At 38.8% G+C, this 14,972-nt stretch overlaps 1 long non-coding RNA gene across 3 annotated transcripts; it reads right to left on the bottom strand.

The window, feature by feature from the left end:
* Positions 1-2,646: 2,646 nt before the first annotated feature.
* Positions 2,647-4,882, bottom strand: LOC137746588 (uncharacterized). Of its 3 annotated transcripts, none has more exons than XR_011069876.1 (5): positions 4,687-4,882; positions 4,339-4,487; positions 4,102-4,265; positions 3,815-3,878; positions 2,647-2,943 (listed from the first exon to the last, which is right to left on the bottom strand). It is a non-coding gene; the product is annotated as an uncharacterized lncRNA (long non-coding RNA). The 3 variants fall into 3 exon arrangements; XR_011069877.1 differs by having other exon boundaries at positions 4,406-4,487; XR_011069875.1 differs by having other exon boundaries at positions 4,102-4,487.
* Between the last annotated feature and the right edge of the window lie 10,090 nt (positions 4,883-14,972).

Genomic DNA, 14,972 nt, shown 5'->3' with positions numbered 1-14,972 from the left:
TTTTCAAAAATATTGTGGGTAATTTTGTTGTAATTCTAAAAATATTGTGGTTATTTTGGTTTTGTTTCATAAATAGTGCGGGTAATTTTACTGTAGTTTTAAAAATAGTGTGAGTTATTGTAATTTAATTTTAGAAATAACTAGAGATTTATGCTCGTGTTGCTGCAGGATTGGAAATTGTATCAAATGGTCTAGATTAAAACAATCAATTCAATCAAGATCCATATTCTCAACAAACAAACTGTAACGGATAATGTGATCAAGGATTTGATCACAATGCACAGCAGAATCAACAACTAATACTCAACACTAAACAATCCAAAAACAATAATGATATTAAGTTTTTTTTTTTTTTTTTTTTTTTTTAAACCTGATTGTAACATCCCGTCCCGGGATTATTAAAATGTACGTGTGAATTTACGATTTTACCCCTAGTTCGTTCGTGTACGATTAGTTTTGTGTTGTGTGATGTGGTAGGACCACACACACTCATACCCTCTCTTTTTCTCCCTGATTCCCTCATTTCCTGTCTCTTCTTTCTCTCTCTCTCTCTCTTCCTCCCCGAGTTCATCTTCTTCTTCTTCCTTCAACACACACAGACACCCACACAAACATACTCAAACATCACCCATCGAGGAAACCAAGGACACCATTGAACTCGTGAAGCTCGTACGAGTGCAACCATACCAGTTTCAGGTGAGAAATCCTACGTTTTCACGTCGATTCGATAACGGCCGATTTGAGCACTATTCATGCAAACCTAAACTAGTGTGTTTTTGGAATTTCTAAGCTTGTAGATGTGTTTGTGAGGTCCCAAGGAGCCTCGGAGTGGTTCGTTGGGTGAATTTGGACGTCAGGATCGTCCTGTTCAAAGTTGGCCGAACTTGGATCGTTGTTGCAGGTATGATCGTGTGATTTTTTGGCCTTGAAACTAGTCTATCGTGATTCTACTAGTTCTAAGCTTCATTTTGGTATAAAGATCGTGAAAAATGGTTGAAAAACGAAGGAGAAAACACGATTTGAAATTTTCCCAGTTTTCCGGCCACCGGCGCCGGCGACGGCGGCGGAGGCTCGCCGGAGAAGACAGGGGAATATTCCGTTAAGTCTAACGGAATATTCCTAACGGCAGTTGACGGCGTCAGTTAGGAATATTCCGTCAGTTTAACGGAATATTCCTGACGGCGTCAGTTGACGCCGTCAGTGTGCAGTGCACGTGGGCTGCGCGTGGGGGGCACGTGGGTCCGTGCATAGTCAGGCGCGTGGGGGCGCGTGCGTGGTCCAAAAATTATTTTAAAAATATGGGTGTGATCCTGAGGTTGTGTAGAGCACGTTGGTATATTCAATTGTCCATTTTGAGCAATGTATGAGAAGTTATTACGAGAAGTTGCTTAGGTGCTTTTAAATTAACGTTTTCGTAACTTTGTCGCGTATAGGTGATTCGTATTCCGAGGACGAGCGTACACACTCGAGGCAGGGGGGCTACGACCCTTCCAATTATCAGTGAGTGGGCTTTTGTTTTCCGTATATACCTATATACATATTAATTCCCAGAAATTAAATAGAAAAGGTTATTTGTTTTATGCCATGCATCATATGAATGTTGTTTGCGCATCATCGCATGTATTAGTAGTGGCATACATATATATAAATGTGTATTTGGTGCTGTGGACGCCCAGGTAAGTGCCAGGTAAGTGGTATTCATGTTTGTATTTCAGTAGTAGCTTGAGATGCTTAGAGAGCTCATAATCTGCACCCCCGGTGTTAGTGCTCCCGCCCAGAGAGGGGCAGAGTCCTTCACGTGATGTTCACCCGCACCACACGCTCGCCTTGGATCCAAGTAGGTGCATAGCCTTGTCGTACAGACCACATTAGGTGGTTCCGACTCGTAGGTGACCCGCGATTATTCGCACAGTCTTCACGTGATCGTAGCACTAGAGCGTATATATTACACCCAGTCCTGTCGTACAGACCACGTTAGGTGGTTCCGACTCGTGTGCAGATTCAGTTATTGAGTTGAGATTGGAGCTCTATATGCAGCCGTACAGGTCACGTTAGGTGACTCCCGGCTGCCAGATTATATGTTATTGATGTGAATTACGCTTGAGCATTTATATTTGATTATGAAATTCTGTTGTGGCATATTCTCAAGCATGAATGGCATATTGTGAGCATGAATGGCATATCATGGAGCATGATTGACATATCTATACATAAGTATATATGTTCATTTTCTGGGAAGTATACAGGTTTTACGGCGAGGGGTTAGAATGTATTTTTACTAAAGAGTTTTCAAAGAGCTTTGTTTTTGCCCACTCACGCTTTTGTTTTTGCGCCCCTCCAGGTTCTAGTGGTCTAGCAAGTTCGGTGGTTTATCCCAGAGGGCGTCCCGGCATTTCTGACAGACACTCACCATTGTAGGGTCACCTTCGGGTGTATATACGTCGCATTTTTCCTTTTTGACTGCTGTAGACTTGCTCTGAAAGTGTGTCTCACATACACTAGTACCTTGTATGCAAGTAGGTTTTTAATTATTAGTACTTTTATATTACTATCTTAATAGCTTCCGCACGCGCGCATGGCTACGTCACCTTCGTGTGACGGCCAGCATGCCCTGATCTCGGTCGGGGTGTGTCATGATTGTACTAAGCAATTCTTTCAATAATACAATAAATTAAATAAAAGATCACTACCAATAGTTTAGATTAAAACAATCAATTCAATCAAGATCCATACTCCAATAGTTAGACAACTAAAAGCGAAGAGATGAGAGAAGGAACAACACAAATGTCAGGTTCCCCGAAAAGCATTTAAGTAGAGTTAAAAAAAAGGGGTTAGTCATGACCAAATTTTAGAAGTCACTAAAACCAAAGCTCAATTGCAAACCTCCTTGTATTCCATGTATGCAATGACTGCATGTATGCTAATATGTTCAATCATGTTGACCTGTATAAAGAAAGACACATTTAGTTCATAGCAAATTGTGAGTCATTCTGGATATAAAAACTTCCTTTTTCAAGAAAACTAACGTGGTATCAGATGATTAAAGCTTGTTGGTATCAGATGATTAACTCTAATTACACTAACGCGGACACTATCTTTGAAGAAAACTAAAGAGAAGAACAAAAGTTGTGAAGAGTTACCAACCAAAGTACAAAGACCATAAAGCATGAAATGTTCAAGAAGAGCAGAATTCCACTCAACCGATGCATATTGCTGTCATAGCTCTGAGAATAGCTAACTAACCAATCTAACTCTAAAGGCAGCCATCATAAATTGGAAAGCTCATTCGACAAAAGGCTATATTCAAAAAAGGTTCATGTATATGCCCAATTATACAAACAATTTTGCTAAGGAATACCTTTCCAACCTCCTCCTACAGCAACAGACTCTGCATGTACAATTTGATAGTGTTTCTACCCGATAATATAGCCAATGGGATTAACAATTATTAAAGTTGACCCTCCACTACAACTATCCATTCTGCTATATATTCATTCTCTTGCAAAACATTCAAAAGGATGACAAGAAAATCTTGTGTATATAAATTATAGCCGATGGTATATGTCCGTTCTCTTCTACCATTACAACCAATGAGATATATACTTTCTCTTCTACCATTAAGATATATAAGAAAATAACTATTTAACCAAAAATGAAGATCTAAAAGCTAGCCATTGTACATGTTCTGTCCATTCTATTCTACCATTGAAGCATGCATGTTAAGAAAATTTTGTAAATCTAAACGCTTATTTCAAATAGAGCATATCCCTTCAGCTCTTAAAACCGAAAGAAAAGATTTAGGTTTCTTTCTTACCCAAATCAACCAATTTGAATCAAATCTCTGCAACCCTTCCAATCAAACACAAATTAATATAACTCTGCAATCAATAAACAAAATGCAAGTTAATACAACATTGCAATCAATAAACAAAACCCACATCAAAAATTCAACAAAGAAAGAGAATCCAGAAACCAAACCTATCAATCAATTCCTAAAATCAACAATAAAGAAAAAATTTCAATAAATAAGTATCTAACTCCACAAATAAACAAAGCCCATATCAAATAATTCACAAAAATTAATTACAACTAAAGAATTACCTTCCAAGAGATGGAGACTCCGAGTAGGCTTCCAATAATGATTTGATCGATAAGAAAATAGTTGTAGGTCATGGGATATCACTTTGGGATTTTCGTGGTTTACCTTTTCTTTTAAAATGGGTTAATACTTGATCATCCAGTCCTCCAGCTTTCTGTTTCTCAATCTTTTGCAAGAGGATTGAAATCAGAACCATTAAATTTCAGAAGAAACAAAGTCAGAGGAAAAAAATGGTGTACCTCCTACATCAAGCAATGAAAATGCAAATTCCTTGGACGTAGCAGAAGGCAAGTGTGGAATGCTTACTCAAGCTGAATTGAAGCTGAACGGGTCAGAGACGGAAATAGAAGCCAAGGAGGAGAAATAACGGTCAACGCCGAATTTGTGGCTGAGGCGAGTTCGAGAGCGATAGATTAAGATTTTTTTTTTTTTTTTTTTTTTTGAATATATATACAACTAATTTACCATTTAATTGGAAAACAATTAAACCGTAAAATTAACAACAATTAAATCTTAGGAAGACCAAATTTCCTGTAATTCAAAAAACCTATATGAAAAGCTGTAGATAGTCAGCGTCAAATCTATACCTTGAGTCCATGATGATGAGGTTGCGAGGTATATGCCAATGGTGAAGGCTGATGTAAAGCAATTCAGAAAAACGTGTTGAGGAGGCGTTGATGGTGGTCGAGCAACTCGAATTAGTAAGGAAGTTGTCACAGTGTGAGGAGAAGGGCTGGAGGCGTTGTTGTCGTGGAGGAAGTGGGGAGGGAGGAGAGCTAGAAAATCTGTTCTGGGAGCAAATGAAAGAGCCCTACTTTTCCAACCCTCTTCCCTTACACAATGAGCAACACGTGTACAAGACGGGCATATTAGTAATTTAACTGTGCAACCCATAATAAAAAGCTTAGAATGGATAGCTAATGAAGGGAAAATTCGTCATTTTCCTATTGCTGAACAGTGATAAAACTCAACTAAGTTTTAGTATATAAAATGTTTGTTATTTTGCTGTAGTTTCAGAAATAGTGTTTATTTTGTTGCATTCCAAAAATAGTATAGGTTATTCAGGTTCAGTTTCAAAAATAGTGTGAGTTATTTTGATGTTGCATAAATAATGTGGGTTATTTTGGTTCTATTTCATAAATAGTGTGAGTTATTCTGTTGTTTCATAAATAGTGTGTATTATTTTGCTATTGTTTCATAAATAGTGTGTTTATTTTGCCATTATTCCGAAAATAATATTTATTTTTGTTCCATTCTAGAAATAGTGTAGTTATTTTGGTTCATTTTTTAGAAATATTGTGGTTAATTTTGTTGTAATTCCATAAATATTTTGGTTTTGTTTCATAAATAGTGTGGGTAATTTTATTGTAGTTTTAAAAATAGTGTGGGTTATTGTAATTTAGTTTTAGAAATAATGTTTGTTATTTTGTTGTAGTTTCAGAAATAGTGTTTATTTTGTTGCATTCTAGAAATAGTGTAGGTTATTCAGGTTCAGTTTAAAAAATAGTGTGAGTTATTTTGATGTTGCAGAAATAATATGGGTTATTTTGGTTCTATTTCAGAAATATTGTGGGTTATTTTGTTGTCTCATAAATAGTGTGTATTACTTTGCTATTGTTTCATAAATAGTGTGTTTATTTTGCTGTTATTTTGAAAATAATGTCACATCCCCGCTTGGGCGGGACCACTTCCCAGGCCCAACTCCACCACGATATTGTTCGCTTTGGGCCTCCAGCACACCCTCACGGTTTTGTTTCTAGGAACTCAGACGAGAACTTCCCAGTAGGTCACCCATCATGGGAGTGCTCTCGCGCGCTACTCGCTTAACTTCGGAGTTCCCATGGAACCTGAAGCTAGTGAGCTCCCAAAAGGCCTCGTGCTAGGTAGGGATGGGAATATACATATAAGGATCACTCTCCTGAGTGATGTGGGATGTCACAATCCACCCCCTTAGGGGCCCGACGTCCTCGTCGGCACACCACGGCCAGGGTTAGGCTCTGATACCAAATTGTCACATCCCAACCCGGGCAGGACCACTTCCCGGGCCCGACTCCACCGTAGCACGATATTGTTCACTTTGGGCCCCCAGCACACCCTCACGGTTTTGTTTCTGGAAACTCACATGAGAACTTCCCAGTGGGTCACCCATCATGGGAGTGCTCTCGCGCGTTACTCGCTTAACTTCGGAGTTCCCATGGAACCCGAAGCCAGTGAGCTCCCAAAAAGCCTCGTGCTGGATAAGGATGGGAATATACATACAAGGATCACTCCCCTGGGCGATGTGGGATGTCACAATAATATTTATTTTTGTTCCATTCTAGAAATAGTGTAGTTATTTTGGTTCAGTTTTCAGAAATATTGTGGATAATTTTGTTGTAATTCCACAAATATTGTGGTTATTTTGGTTTTGTTTTATAAATAGTGTGGGTAATTTTACTATAGTTTTAAAAATAATGTGGGTTATGTAATTTAGTTTTAGAAATAATATTTGTTATTTTGCTGTAGTTTCAGAAATAGTATTTATTTTGTTGCATTCCAGAAATAGTATATGACACACCCCGTCCCGAAGGAGGGCATGCTGGCCGTCACGTGAGAGTGACGTAACCATTTGCACAGTTCGGAAGCTTTAAAATATACAACTTCTAAAATGAAACACCCGAAGGTGAGTCCTTATTTGGTCCATTCTGTCAGAACACCGTTGAATTTCCTCGTAGTCACCACACCTTTGCAATTCTTGAACCTGGAGGGGCGCAAAACAAAGTTGAGTGGGTCAGCAAAACGTACGTATTCAAAACCTTCTTTTCTTTCTTTGAATATACTAACCCCTCGCCGTAAAACAAATATAGTTTCCCAGAAAATAAACATATATACGTATGTATAAATATGTCAATCATGCTCTTATAGTATGCCATTCATGCTCCACAATATGCCATAACAGAATCTCATAATCAAATATAAATGCTCAAGCGTAATTCACATCAATAGAGCTCCATGCTCAATAAATGCTCAAGCGTAATTCACATCAATAACATATAATCTAGCAGCCGGGAGTCACCTAACGTGACCTGTACGGCTGTAGATAGAGCTCCACGCTCAATAAATGCTCAAGCGTAATTCACATCAATAGAGCTCCACGCTCAATAAATGCTCAAGCGTAATTCACATCAATAGAGCTCCACGCTCAATAAATGCTCAAGCATAATTCACATCAATAGAGCTCCACGCTCAATAAATGCTCAAGCGTAATTCACATCAATAGAGCTCCACGCTCAATAAATGCTCAAGCATAATTCACATCAATAGAGCTCCACGCTCAATAAATGCTCAAGCGTAATTCACATCAATAGAGCTCCATGCTCAATAAATGCTCAAGCGTAATTCACATCAATGGAGCTCCACGCTCAATAAATGCTCAAGCTACTACTGAATACAAACATGAATACCACTTACCTGGCACTTACCTGTGCGTCCACAGCACCAAATACACATATATAAATGTATGCCACTACTAATGCATGTGATGATGTATTTCATACGTATATCAAATGTATTTCAAATGTAGCTTACCTGGGCCTCCTCAGCACCATGCAACAGTATGCATAATTATGGTAATGCACATATTAAAATATGATGCATATATGACAGGATAATTAATTCGTATTTCTTTTAAAATACGTCAAGCATACGTATATATATATACTGAAAAATAACTGCCCACTCACATATCACATCGACGTCTCGTAGGTCCCTGAGCCTCCCCTAGATTGGTTACATTCTTCTTTTGTATAATTTTCACCTATACAAAAAGTAACCAAATTGACATTATTTAACGCACATACACCAAACATTCGTCCATAACTTTCTCATACGTTGCTCAATTTGGGTGTATGAATATACCACGGTGATCTACACGACGTCACGAACGCGTGACAATTTTCAGAACTCAATTTGGAGCTCTCACGCGCCCCCACGCGCCCTGTTCACGCGCTGCCCACGCGCGCGTCTTCTTCCTCGCGTCGCCGGACTGGTTTCGCCGGAAATAGTGTTTTGCCGGAATTTCTGGGTAAATTTCAAAGTGTCATAACTTCTTCATTTCTTAACCATTTTCGACGTACTATATATCAAAATGAAGGTATTGACGAGACGAACACATCCATACCTGCCTTGACCCCTAACTCGCCGTGGTTTCGCCGGAAAACCCCCGAAAGCTCCGGCCAACTTTGACCACGATGATCCCGACGTCCAAACTTCTCCAACGAAGTACTCCGAGGCTCCTTGGGACCTCACTAAGACATCTATGAGCTTCAAAATCCCAAAAACAAGCTAGATTAAATTCGCATGAACAGTGTTCAAAACGGATTACCTCGAATCGACGCGAAAACGAAGGATTTCTCACCTGAAAATGGTATGGTTGTACTCGTACGAGCTTCACGAGTCCGATGGTGTCCTTAGTTCCTTCGATCCATCAAGGTTTGGGTGATTTGTGTGTCGTCCGTACGTTTTTTGAAGAAAGAAGAAGGAAGAACGGAGCTTGGGAGAGAGAGAGAGAAATGACAGAAAAGAAACAAAGGGAGAGGAAAACACGGGAGAGTGAGACGGGTGTATGAGTGTGTGTGTGGTCCTACAACACCACACAACGCAAAACTACACGTAAAGTAACGAACTAGGGGTAAAATTGTAATTTCAAATGTACGTTTCGATATTTCCGGGACGGGATGTCACAACCTACCCACCTTAATAGAATTTCGTCCCGAAATTCAAAACAACCACATATAACCCCTAGTGATCGAAGAACAATCTAGGATACAAATCCCTCATTCGTTCTTCTGTCTCCCATGTAGCTTCCTCGACTGAAGGATTCCTCCACAAAACTTTCACCAATTACACTGTCTTAATTCTCAATACATTCTTTTTCCAATCCAAAGTCGTCCTTGGTTCCTCAACCAGTCTAATCCGGATTAATTCTCAATAGTTGCACCGGAACTCCATGTGACGAATCTGCCACCTAGTGACAACGCATCGAAATATAATACATTATGCACCTTAGCCAATTTTGAAGACATCACCACTTGTATGCAACTTTACCTACTCTTCGATGATCACATAAAGTCCGATGTAATTAGGACTTAATTTGCTTTCCTTTCCAAGCCGAAACATACTTTTCTAAAGTGAAAACTTCAAAATTATAAGATCATCTACGTTAAACACTCGATTAGTGACATGTTCAACTATTAATCTCTTTTGCCATTCCTGGCTACTCTCAGGTTAAACTTAATCACCTGAATACTTTGAGAAGACTCATCCATAGTTTCAGGGCCTACCAAAACTCTTTCGTGATCGAATCTTCTCTATCCAGAAGTATTTCTTCCACAATTCAACAAAAATCGACACATTTCATGGTCCTTATGGCGTTACTTTGGAAACTGTGCAACCAACATACTTAAGAAACTCAGCAGTTCCGTAACCCAAATCTCTTCTCCATAAAACATATAAGTACTGTTGTACTGTGGTTGTTACTCAACACTGGAATAAATGTACTAACTTGGTACATTGATCAACTATCACTTCAAGTTCAATCCTAACCATCCTATTCTCGAACTCAGCAATCTTTCTTTTTCCCTTCTTTCTTTACCTTGGTTAATTCTTAATTTTCTTCGTTAACCATTTGAGTCTTGAGTACGACCTTACTAAAAAGACTTAACTTGAAAATTAGTAATTACAACTTCTTCTCAATCTTCCATTCTCAACTTTACTTCAGTTGATTTCCAATCCACAAGAAGACAATCTTGGCAAGCGTGCCAGACATCAACTCTTATCACCGTCTTTTCACCAAGTGCATCAGCTAGAACAATTTTACGATCACCCTGGTCGTACAATCATGTTCATTAAACAATTCAATCCACCTTCGCTGCCTTATATCAAAATCCTTCCAAGTAATGGATATTGGAGACTTTTTTTTTTGATTCGTAAAAATCTTGCATTCTTACCAAATATAATGTCTTCATAACTTCACAGCAAGAATGGTAATCATGACTTCCAAATCACCAGTAGGGTAATTCATTTCACGAGGTTCCTTTTGTCGTGAAACGTATGTAATCACCCTAACATTTGCATCAACATGCATCCAATACCATTCAAGAAACATCACTAAAAATTTATGATTACCACTATTCTCTGGGAATACTAAATTACGTGCATGAGTGAGGAAATGCTTCAGTTGTTGAATCCTTTACTCACAATTTCCTTCCCACTCATACGTAACCTCTTTTCTCAACCATCTCGTCAATGACAAAGCAATGACTGAAAAATCTTTCACGAACCGTCCATGATAGCTTGTTAAGCTAGGATAACTCCGAATTCCAATCACGATTCGTGGTTGTTCTAAATTCTCAATTTCTGCTACCTTTTATGAATTCACTTGAATACCTGAAGCAGATGTAACATATCTCAAAAATACTACTTGATTCATCCAACATTGGCATTTGCTAAACTTAGCATACAATCGACGTTCCTTCGATCTTTGCAATACCAATTTAAGATGTTTAGCATACTTTGCTCTAGTCTTATCAACCCTTTCAATAGCAACAACAACAAATCGGTCTAGATATCATTGGAATACTTTATTCGTCAAATTCATAAAGTAGTAGATGCATTCGTCACTCCGAATGGCATCACCAAAACTTGAAATGACCTTAACGAGTCCTGAAAGTTATCATAAGGGCATCCTCACCGATAATCTTCAACTAATAATATCCAGACCTCAAGTCAAACTTAGAAAATACACAAATACTTCTGAGCTGATTCATTAAATATCAGTACACCATCATGGATCACGGTTCTCAATCGTTACCCGATTCCATGGTCTATAATCAATGGATAGTCTTTAAAGTCCATTTTCTTTCTCACCAATAAACTGGGGTTCCCCCAACGTAATGTACTAGGTTGAATAAAAACCTTTATCAACCAATTTCCAATTCTCTTAGTTCAAAAGGCACATTCTATAATATATGGTTTGTACCTGGAGACAAATCCATAGTGAACTCTACATCTTTGACTGGTGGCAATCCAGGTAAATTCTCAGGGAAAACGTCAGGTAAATGTTTGACTACTCCCACTTCTTCCACACTACTAGAAGTGACATCACTTAGCACCACATGATATAAATATCCTTGGCAGCCTTTTGATAATAATCTCTTTGCTCTCACAGCATAAATAACGGCCTGCCTCACTCCACTTTGCATACTTACAAAAGTAATCTCTAGTCAATCAAATCGATGGAAAGTAACTAAGTTCCCGTAGTAATCCATCTTGTCATGATTTAACGCCATTAAACTGTGCCTAAAATCACTCTCAGCTCTTCGATATCCCACAAAATAAAATTCATTGGTATAACTTTAACTTTCACCCTTATTGAACACCTTGAATAACACCCACTCATGTAGATAACCTACTTGTTTACTTGCTTAACAAATCCAACAAATAAGTTATAAATATTACGGTCTGCAGCCCGCAATACAGATAAATCACTGTTGTCTCGATAAGTAAGCAACAATTCCTGAAGGTGTTACATTTCCATCTTATTCCACACAAAGATAATTACATATAACCACCTCAATCATGCTCCATCATCACTTTCTTTGGCAACATCATTCATAATACGAAATACATCAGCCAGAGTCAACTAGAATGACTTGTACGGCTGATTCTCTAGCTCAACTAGTTATGCTAGCATATTAGCCGGAGTTACCTATAGTAACCTGTACAACTTACTCATCAATTCCTCATGTGTCAACCGGATCCACCTTTCGTGGTCTGTTCGGCTGAACATTCAACTTATCAAACATCTTGGCACCCACAATTCATATAACCCAAACTAATGATCCAAACACCTGCTGGACTGATATTGGTGGTATCAAGGAAACTGTCGGGTAATAACTAATTCTAGGGACAATTCATAACTCTATATCCCTTCTGTCTATACAAACACATTCACTGATTCTACACTTTCCAAAGTGTTTAGTCTTGTACCTGCTGCACAAGGTACATTTCCCTTACTCGAGTCACCTTGACTCTGAATCTGGAATTTCCAGTAAGTCTATCACTTTGACTTTGACCAATGGCATTAAAACCTCAGTTGGAAGAATTAGCTCTAGCTTCACTTCTCTTGAAGCTCTGAATCTTTCCATATTTTTGATATGACGAATCATTAACTTTATCGTCCTCTTTTGATTCCCATTCTTTCATCATTCTTCTTTACTTTCGCTGAACATAATCTCAGAGTCCTTAAGGCTCAACAACATCTTGTATACTCCTGATAAGAATTACAATGGATAGTGGTCACCCAAAATACCACTGCCTTATGCCACCCAGCCTAAAACAATATAACACTTCAATCAAAATAGCAGCAATATTCAAATGGGACGAGGCAAGTCTGAGAACTTTCTATAATACTCATTGATCGTCAGCTTTCCTTGTCTCACATTTGCAAACTCTTGCTTTCTACCATCATAAGATGCCAAAGGAAATAATTCTTTTCTTTAAACAAATCCTTAAACAATTCTCAATCGGCTGTTTCCTTTGGTGACAACGAATTATACTCCTGTTTCCACCAGGATACAAGTTCATAACTCAAACCAGGTAGTCGTCTCAACCCTTCTGTCAAAAGGAAGATTCCTTTGACTTGCATAATCTAAAACATCTTTTCCAATTGGTTAATCCATCACTTTGCTCCCTCAGGTTCATCATTTTTCTATAAGGTGATTCAAATTCAACGCATAACCCATCTTAAAATATCCCTTTTAGATAATATACTGAATCACCAAAATAATAGTTTCCCTTAACAGCTAAATCAGGGAGACTAAATTCCTCTAACTACATGGTTTGCTACGAGGCGGTGTAGTTCTGACAGAATTCACTAGAACTTCTCAAGATGTCCAAGATTGAAACTTAGGCTCTGATACCAACTTGACACACCCCGTCCCGAAGGAGGGCATGCTGGCCGTCACGTGAGAGTGACGTAACCATTTGCACAGTTCGGAAGCTTTAAAATATACAACTTCTAAAATGAAACACCCGAAGGTGAGTCCTTATTTGGTCCATTCTGTCAGAACACCGTTGAATTTCCTCGTAGTCACCACACCTTTGCAATTCTTGAACCTGGAGGGGCGCAAAACAAAGTTGAGTGGGTCAGCAAAACGTACGTATTCAAAACCTTCTTTTCTTTCTTTGAATATACTAACCCCTCGCCGTAAAACAAATATAGTTTCCCAGAAAATAAACATATATACGTATGTATAAATATGTCAATCATGCTCTTATAGTATGCCATTCATGCTCCACAATATGCCATAACAGAATCTCATAATCAAATATAAATGCTCAAGCGTAATTCACATCAATAGAGCTCCATGCTCAATAAATGCTCAAGCGTAATTCACATCAATAACATATAATCTAGCAGCCGGGAGTCACCTAACGTGACCTGTACGGCTGTAGATAGAGCTCCACGCTCAATAAATGCTCAAGCGTAATTCACATCAATAGAGCTCCACGCTCAATAAATGCTCAAGCGTAATTCACATCAATAGAGCTCCACGCTCAATAAATGCTCAAGCATAATTCACATCAATAGAGCTCCACGCTCAATAAATGCTCAAGCGTAATTCACATCAATAGAGCTCCACGCTCAATAAATGCTCAAGCATAATTCACATCAATAGAGCTCCACGCTCAATAAATGCTCAAGCGTAATTCACATCAATAGAGCTCCATGCTCAATAAATGCTCAAGCGTAATTCACATCAATGGAGCTCCACGCTCAATAAATGCTCAAGCTACTACTGAATACAAACATGAATACCACTTACCTGGCACTTACCTGTGCGTCCACAGCACCAAATACACATATATAAATGTATGCCACTACTAATGCATGTGATGATGTATTTCATACGTATATCAAATGTATTTCAAATGTAGCTTACCTGGGCCTCCTCAGCACCATGCAACAGTATGCATAATTATGGTAATGCACATATTAAAATATGATGCATATATGACAGGATAATTAATTCGTATTTCTTTTAAAATACGTCAAGCATACGTATATATATATACTGAAAAATAACTGCCCACTCACATATCACATCGACGTCTCGTAGGTCCCTGAGCCTCCCCTAGATTGGTTACATTCTTCTTTTGTATAATTTTCACCTATACAAAAAGTAACCAAATTGACATTATTTAACGCACATACACCAAACATTCGTCCATAACTTTCTCATACGTTGCTCAATTTGGGTGTATGAATATACCACGGTGATCTACACGACGTCACGAACGCGTGACAATTTTCAGAACTCAATTTGGAGCTCTCACGCGCCCCCACGCGCCCTGTTCACGCGCTGCCCACGCGCGCGTCTTCTTCCTCGCGTCGCCGGACTGGTTTCGCCGGAAATAGTGTTTTGCCGGAATTTCTGGGTAAATTTCAAAGTGTCATAACTTCTTCATTTCTTAACCATTTTCGACGTACTATATATCAAAATGAAGGTATTGACGAGACGAACACATCCATACCTGCCTTGACCCCTAACTCGCCGTGGTTTCGCCGGAAAACCCCCGAAAGCTCCGGCCAACTTTGACCACGATGATCCCGACGTCCAAACTTCTCCAACGAAGTACTCCGAGGCTCCTTGGGACCTCACTAAGACATCTATGAGCTTCAAAATCCCAAAAACAAGCTAGATTAAATTCGCATGAACAGTGTTCAAAACGGATTACCTCGAATCGACGCGAAAACGAAGGATTTCTCACCTGAAAATGGTATGGTTGTACTCGTACGAGCTTCACGAGTCCGATGGTGTCCTTAGTTCCT

This window comes from Pyrus communis, chromosome 10 (genome assembly GCF_963583255.1).
Source record: "Pyrus communis chromosome 10, drPyrComm1.1, whole genome shotgun sequence".
In the NCBI taxonomy this organism is placed as follows: Eukaryota; Viridiplantae; Streptophyta; class Magnoliopsida; order Rosales; family Rosaceae; genus Pyrus; species Pyrus communis.
This window is presented reverse-complemented; position numbering and strand designations above follow the sequence as displayed.